Source organism: Vidua macroura, chromosome 2 (assembly GCF_024509145.1).
Source record: "Vidua macroura isolate BioBank_ID:100142 chromosome 2, ASM2450914v1, whole genome shotgun sequence".
Lineage (NCBI taxonomy): Eukaryota > Metazoa > Chordata > Aves > Passeriformes > Viduidae > Vidua > Vidua macroura.
In genome coordinates this window covers 103223202-103231202 of record NC_071572.1, presented here as the reverse complement: position 1 = coordinate 103231202, position 8001 = coordinate 103223202, and the positions used below count along the sequence as shown (strand labels likewise).

The window sequence follows — 8001 nt, the reverse complement described above, 5'->3', positions numbered from 1 at the left end:
AAATCCTTTTATTTTTGTAATATATAAACACCCAAAGGGTGAAAATATTGCAATATAATCTGTAAAACAGCATTTATTATCAATTAAACAATACAAATATTTTCTGGTTTAACACAAAGTATATAGAGTAGAAACACAGCACAGCTGAGGAAGAAACAAATTAAAGATGTGGTTTTTTTCCCATCTCAGAAAGATAATTTTTTAATACAGCAGATGATAGCAGTTTTTTGTTGATATGTTTAGACCTTTTGACAGGTTTAAAATTCATAAAGCAGAACAAAATCTCAGTGTGAGATGGAGACCCATGACAAACTATTTGTATTTTTCATCAGTCCTTTACTGCTAAAAACAGTAATGAAGCACAAGCCTTATGTGAACACAGGAACACATACCCTCAAATTTTCAGTAGGCAAACTAATCACTCCTGTGTCAATCCATTACATCATTTTAAAGTAATCAAAAAAAAAAAAAAAAGCCTTCAAAAAGGATTTTCAACTGATTCACTGTGGAAAAAAATATTTCCACTGTTTCTCTAGTTTCTTAATGACTTTCACTAAGTGCTACCCTTCATACAGAGAAGAAATTAGTAGTGTAGTATCGTTCTTATCAGTTTAATATCTGATATGTCCTCGATGAGAGGACTTTATATTAAACAGATTTTATTATTTTTATAATTCTTGGCTGAGCAGGTGTGTTCCTTGAACTTGAGTGTCACAAGGTCCGGGTGGGCTTCCTCTGTTGCTGGGTGGCTGCTTGTAGGAACACTGAGCTGGTGTGTTCCTCGTGCTTGAGGGTCACGAGGTCCTGGGTGTGGCATCCTCCATTGCTGAGTAGCAGGCTGACTGAAAGAGGCTTCTAGGGAGCACGGCTAACAGGACCGGGCAAACAGGAGTGGGCAAACAGGAGTGGGCCATGGCTGTGAGGGCTTGGCACGGCAGTTCGCAAGGCAGTTTGTGAGACAGGACAAGCAGGCAGGGCAAGCAGGAAGGGTTGCAGGTTTTATTCCAAGTTAGTTTTGCTGTGTGTTGTTTGCGGTGGGTCTCTTGTTTGGTTGGTTTTGAGGTTTCTGTTAGTAATGGTTTTTACATGATGGAAAACTGTAGTTAGTACAAGCGTATGTCATCAAATGGAACCCTCCAAAAAGGATGCATCTGTACAGACCCATTCCTCTGTGGACGGTTTGCGCTTATCAGTGATTTCAGGGTGCTTTGCAGAGGAAACCTGCCTGCGGTGTGAACAGGTGAACGATCTCTTTCAATGGTGGCTGAGCTTAGAGAGGAAGTTGAAAGACTAAGGAGCATCAGGGAAAGTGAAAGGGAAAGAGATTAGTGGAGTTCAGCCGTTACATCTTTGAGGGAGGCCCACCAAGAGCCAGAGGACTCATATACTTCCCACTATCAGGCAACAGAAGGGCACCTGGTAGATGAAGGGCAGTGGAAGTGGGTACCTACTCAAGAAGGTAATAATAAAAATTCCTCCAGACTCCCATCCCCAAGCCACATGCCACTTCAGAGTAGGTATGAACCCCTGGATCTGGAGAGTCAGCCAGTTGATTTAGAAGAGAATTACCCAGTGAGTCTCCCGAATAAGATTCATCTGTGAGAAGGATTACCACCTCTAACATCAAAAAGAAAAGAGTGGTAATGGTGGTGGGTGATTCCCTTCTGAGGGGAACAGAGGGCCCCATATGTTGACTGGACCCACCCCACAGGGAGGTCTGCTGCCTCCCTGGGGCCTGGGTATGGGATATCACTGAGAGATTTCCAAGGCTGGTTCAGCCCTCTGATTATTAGCCACTGTGGATACTCCAGACTGGCAGTGATGAGATTGAAAAGAGGAGTATCAGGGCAATTAAAAGGGACTTTAGGGCATTCAGCAAGTGGTTGAAAGGGCAGGAACACAGGTAGTCTTTGCCTCAGTCCCTTTGGTGGCTGAGAAAAATGCTGAAAGGAATAGGAGAACCCACATCATTAACAAATAGCTCAAGGGTTGGTGTCATCAGCAGAATTTTGGATTTTTTGATCATGGAGCAACTTTTATGGCACCTGGCCTACTGGAATCAGATGGGCTCCATCTCTCTGTTAAGGGCAGAAGGTTTTTAGCTCATGAACTGGCAGAACTTGTTGAGAGGGCTTTAAACTAGGTTTGAAGGGGGAAGGGGATGCAGTTGGGCTGTCTGGAAGCAGGCCCAAGGATGGTAAGCCTGAGATAGGAGTGAAATCAGTAGCCCAGCTGAGGTACATGTGTACCAATGCGCGCAGCATGGGCAACGAACAAGAAGAGCTGGAGGCCATGGTGCAGCAGCAGAGCTATGATGTAATTGCCATCACAGAAACATGGTGGGATACTCACGTGGCTGGAGCACTGCACTGGATGGCTACAAGCACTTCAGGTGAGACAGGAAAGGGAGAAGAGGTGGAGGGGCAGCCCTTTATATTAGGGAGGCTTTGGACGCCATAGGCATTGAAACTACTGATGACGAAGTTCAATGCCTATGGGTAAGAACTAGGGGGAAGGCCAACAAGGCTGACATCCTACTGGGAGTCTCTTATCATCCACCCAACCAGGAAGAAGTGGTGGACAACTCATTCTATAAGCAGCTAGATACTGTTTCAGGATCATCAGCCCTTGTTCTTGTAGGTGATTTCAACCTGACAGATATTTGCTTAGTACAAATATCTGAACTTAGTACAGCTGAAAAAAGGCAGTCCAGGAAATTTGTAGAGTTTGTGGAGGACAACTTTTTGTTGCAGCTGGTGGGTGAGCCCACCAGGGGAGGGACTATGTTAGATCTGTTATTTGCAAATAGAGATGGGCTGGTGGGAGATGTGGTGGTTGGAGGCTTCCTGGGGCACAGTGATCATGAAATTATATAAATTCTTATAATTTGGAGAAATCAGGAGGAACCTTAATAAGACTTTAATATTGGACTTACAGAGGGCAGACTTTGGCCTGTTCAGGAGACTTATTCAGAGAGCTCCTTGGGAAGCAGCCCTTAAAAACAAAGGAGTTCAGGAAAGGTGGGCGTTCATCAAAACAGAGATCTTGAGGGCACAGGAATGGACTGTCCCTGTGTGCCAAAAGACAAGTCGACGAGACAAACGTCTAACCTGGATGGGCAAGGAGGTTTTGGAGGAACTTAGGAATAAAAAAGGATGTATGATCTTTGGAAGGAGGGTCAGGTCTTTCAGAAAGTATTTATGGGGGCTGCTAGAGCATGTAGGAAAAAAATTAGGGAGGCCAAAGCTCAGTTTGAACTTAAAATGGCAACTTCTGTAAAGGATAATAAAAAATGTTTTTATAAATATATTAATGGTAAAAGGAAGAGTAAGACCAACCTTTGTTCTTTATTAGATGCAGAAGAGAACTTAGTAACTGCAGATGAGGAGAAGGAAGAAGTGCTTAATGCCTTCTTTGCCTCAGTTTTTCCTGGGAAGACAACTTGCCTTCAGGATAACTGTCCTCTTGGGTTGGTTGATGGTATCAGAGAGGAGAATGGTTCCCCTGTTATCCAAGAGGAGGCAGTCAGAGAACTGCTGAGATGCTTGGATATTCATAATCTATGGGACCAGATGGGATCCATCCCAGGGTGATGAGGGAGCTGGCAGATGAGCTTGCAAAGCCACTCTCCATTATTTACCAACATTCTTGGTTTACTGGCAAGGTTCCAAATGACTGGAAGCTGGCCAATGTGACACCTATTCATAAAAAGGGTAAGAAGGAGGATCCTGTTAATTATAGACCAGTCAGCCTAACCTCAGTACCCAGTAAGGTTATGGAACAGTTTATACTGAGTGTCATCACACAGCACTTACAGGATGGCCAGGGTATCAGACCCAGCCAGCATGGGTTTAGGAGGGGTAGGTCATGTTTGACCAACCTGATCTCCTTTTATGACCAAGTGACCCTCCTGGTGGATGCAGGAAAGGCTGTGGATGTTGTGTACCTGGACTTCAGCAAGGCCTTTGACACTGTCTCCCACAGCACACTCCTGGAAAAGCTGGCAGCTCACGGTTGGACAGGAGCACTCTTTGCTGGGTTAAGAACTGGGATGGCCAGGCCCAGAGAGTGGTGGTGAACAGTGCTGCATCCAGCTGGCAGCCAGTCACCAGTGGTGTTCCTCAGGGATCTGTGCTGGGACCAGTTCTTTTCAATATCTTTATTGATGACATGAATGAGGGGATTGAGTCCTTCATTAGTAAATTTGCAGATGACACTAATAGGAGGGCTCTGCAGAGAGACTTGGAATGGTTGAATGGATGGACAGAGTCCAACAGGATGAAGTTTAATAAGTCCAAGTGCTGAGTCCTGCATTTTGGACACAATAACCCCCTACAGCATTATAGGCTGGGGACAGTGTGGCTGGACAGTGCCCAGGCAGAAAGGGACCTGAGGGTACTGCTTGACAGCTGACTGAACAGCCAGCAGTGTGCCCTGGTGGCCAAGAAGGCCAAAGGCATCCTGGCCTGTGTCAGGAATAGAGTGGCCAGCAGGAGCAGAGAGGTCATCCTTCCCCTGTACTCGGCACTGGTGAGGCCGAACGTTGAGTGCTCTGTCCAGTTCTGGGCCCTCAGTTCGGGAAGGACGTTGAGATGCTTGAGCATGTCCAGAGGAAGGCAACAAGGTTGGTGAGGGGCTTGGAACACAAGCCCTTATGAGGAACAACTGAGGGAGCTGGGGTTGTTTCCTGCACCTTGCCCTTTTCAGTCTTTACCACATGGCTCTTTCTTACAGATGAAAATTTGTCCTTTATAATTTTTATATTTTATTAATAAAATAATAATTTTATTAAATTATTGGACTTCAGTTAATGCAGTTTTCTATCATAGTCTACATATATTTAACCTACTATAATAAAGTTACCCTTACAAATGTTGGCTATTTGTCACTATGCTGAGTTCTTCTACATCTAGCAGAAAAAGAACCTCATCTAACCAACCCACCCATATCTCTCACACAACATTTCTCATGAAATGTTGCCAAATGCCATCTCATACTGTGGTGGAATCACCACTGAAGACAGAATTGTGGGATTAAGTCTGATCTATTTTCTAGATAATCCATATTTATGAAATTCCCAATCAACTGATGTACCAGTTTGCTAATGACAGCTTATCTATATACAACTGAAGCTTCAAAACCTGTTGACAATTCAAAAGTTATCATTCTGCCTTTTGTTATCTGATGAAGAAAAATGTTCTAGCAGATAAAGTCATCCAAAATCCAATGTTTCCCTTTATCTGAAATCCTGTAGCATGAAAAATGGAAATTGGGGTGATGCTGTACCCATAATAAAACAGATCTTAATTGTTAACTTTGCATAAACTCTCTTTGGCCAATGTATGCAGTGCTTTGTTTAAACCTAAGACACTGTTCATTATATTTGAGAAGTCATGGCAGACTGGTGAACACCATCGTTTGATTTATACCTAAGAGGGATGTGTGCATTTTTCTTTCCTCATGGAATTCCTGATACACAAAGGTATGTAAACAATTACATACTTGAGGTCTGCCAAAATCAGTGCTGGCACACTAAGATAATGTAAAGGGACTTTGAAAGACATGCAGTGATGATATTGCATCTCATATATCACTCAGTAAATTACTTATCTACAATACTGAGAGGGCAATTTTAGAATGGTATTATTCTAGCCATGAAAAGTCCTTCCTGATTGCTTTAATAAATCAAAGGTCCTAGGGAGTACTGCAAGCAGCTTATTAAATTAAACTCTTTCTCAAAGAAATGCCTCAAGGCAAAAATATGTGATTGATTACAAAATAAACAGGTGTTTGAATGCAAACCAGTTAGAGAGTTCAAACCAGATCTACAATTTAATAGGAAAATTTAAATAAAGGTAATAGTACAGAAACACTGGACACTGGCTTAAACTGACTGAGTCAGAAAATTACTTGACACCCTGTCAGTCAGGGTGGTGCTAACAGTCTGATTAAATGGTGGCTACAGTCCTGCTGGAGTGATGGATGTGGTTCTGTCATCCTGTAGAATGGTCTGGTCTTTCTCTCAAGGTCCAGTGGTAGTTATGGAGCTCTTGTCCTCTGGGAAGCCAGTGGGTAGTGCTGCCCATGGCAAGCCTCCAAGCCTTCCAAGCCTCAGATTATATACAGGTGGGAATGTTTGGTTCCTCTCCCTGGGCAGAGTATCTCACAATGGGATTGTGTAATTCTATGAGTCATTCTGTGAGACCTTGATGGTCCATTAGGAGAGACAGCCCTTCAGAAGGTGTTATCAGTTCATATGAGTTCATATTCTGACTGCCAGAATATGAATATAGGAGATAAAGGGTCAAGATAGTCCTTCACATTGCTTTTCTTAACCTCTAAGTTTGACTTGGTATAAAACATGAGATATTGCCACTGTGTTTGAAATCCAGCTTTGTCAAAGCCCATCTGCTCTATACTAAGTTATCAAAGAGCCTATTATTTTATCTGTCTTAATTTATCTCAAAGGAAAATTTTGTAAGTCTTCTGACAGTTTTTAATTTAATTAAGGAGACCACATTGTTGTTACAACCTGATATTTAAAAACATGGCAATAATTTACCAGGAAAAGCTTTAAGGACATTAATTCTTGGTGTGACTTGGGAACATAACAATAGCAATCGTACATGCCACCAAAAGTCCACCCTCAGGCCTGTGTCCAGTTTCCAAAACAGATCAGTTTTATGAAACACCACCAATGTCTGGAGAAGGGCCAGGAAAGAAGAGCTGCAGATGACATCTCTCTTTTGTGCTCTTCCTGTCTCAAAGCTTTTTTAGTTCTGGGACTGCCTTAGTGGGATATGATTCCTGAGAAGTAACTTCCTAGAAATTTCCCTTCTGTAAGTCTTCCCACTGTGAACTTTAATCAGATAAAGAAAATCTTTCATGGATTTTGGGGATTTTCTGCAAACTTCCAGTGCATGTAGATGTGTACAAATCAAGTTTAGCAATATTAGCAATTTAACTGGAGCTATGCCATGGACTGAGGCATTATGGAACAGTGTGTAAACCCAAGAGTTTATTTGACAAAAACAACCCTAAAACTCCTGGTAGAAATGTTATTACAGTATGTTGTTCCAACCAAGTTCTGTTGACAAGATAAATGCACTCAATTCTCACAAAATTCATGATTCCAAGAATTTGCCTATTCTTAGAAACAGGGCTCATTTAACCACACACGTAAGATGTATTTGGGACCTAAGACAAAGACAATTGAAATCCATGGCATTTCTTCTGTTGACTTCAGCTTGGTTTGGCTTAAATCCTTAGGCTCTGCTACAGCTGCCAATTAATTTCCAGAAGTGAACTTAAGCATGTGCTTCAGTGATTTAACTTTACTGAAGAGGGATGCATTTAAGTATGTGCTTAAATTATATGTTGAATTGGGATTTTAAAAGCTGAAGGGGAGCAAATTTCCTAATATGCTACAAAAAATTCTGACAAATTGTATTTGGACATGTAAATTTAGACAACTGTTAAAACAATGAGGTATGATAATGACAGATACATTGAATAATTCAACACATGCTTTTCTCTTTTTAGAAGTTAGTTTTTTGAGAAAAACAATACAAAGTTTAATGGTCAAGAACAACACACCAACACACCTACAGTTACAACATAAAATAATCCCTCACATTGTTTTTAAGTGATTCATGCAACAAGGCAAGTCATTATAACAAAGTATCTTTAATTGCAAGAGTGGGTGATAATCCATAGCTAATCAGTTTTCACTATAGAAACCTGCCATAAGTTTTAATTTTAGATGGAAAGTGTTTTCATATATCTTTTAAGGACTCAAAGTCCCAAACTAGAAGCAGCCATATGATTGTCCAGATGATCAATATTCATCTAACCACTCCTAGCTGAAAATTCAGGGACTCTAAAACTCTGGTATGTAAGAAGGAAGGCCAATAGCTGATATCACACAATTTAAAATTTATATACATACCTGCTAGTAAACCTCTGAATAACAAAAAAAAAGTCTATGAGTTATTGTGTAGC

The 8001-nt window shown here is 41.6% G+C and overlaps 1 non-coding gene across 1 annotated transcript; it reads left to right on the top strand.

The window, feature by feature from the left end:
- Window positions 1-543: 543 nt before the first annotated feature.
- LOC128804436 (U2 spliceosomal RNA) lies at window positions 544-737 on the top strand. Its single transcript, XR_008436074.1, has one exon. It is a non-coding gene; the product is annotated as a U2 spliceosomal RNA (small nuclear RNA).
- Window positions 738-8001: the final 7264 nt, after the last annotated feature.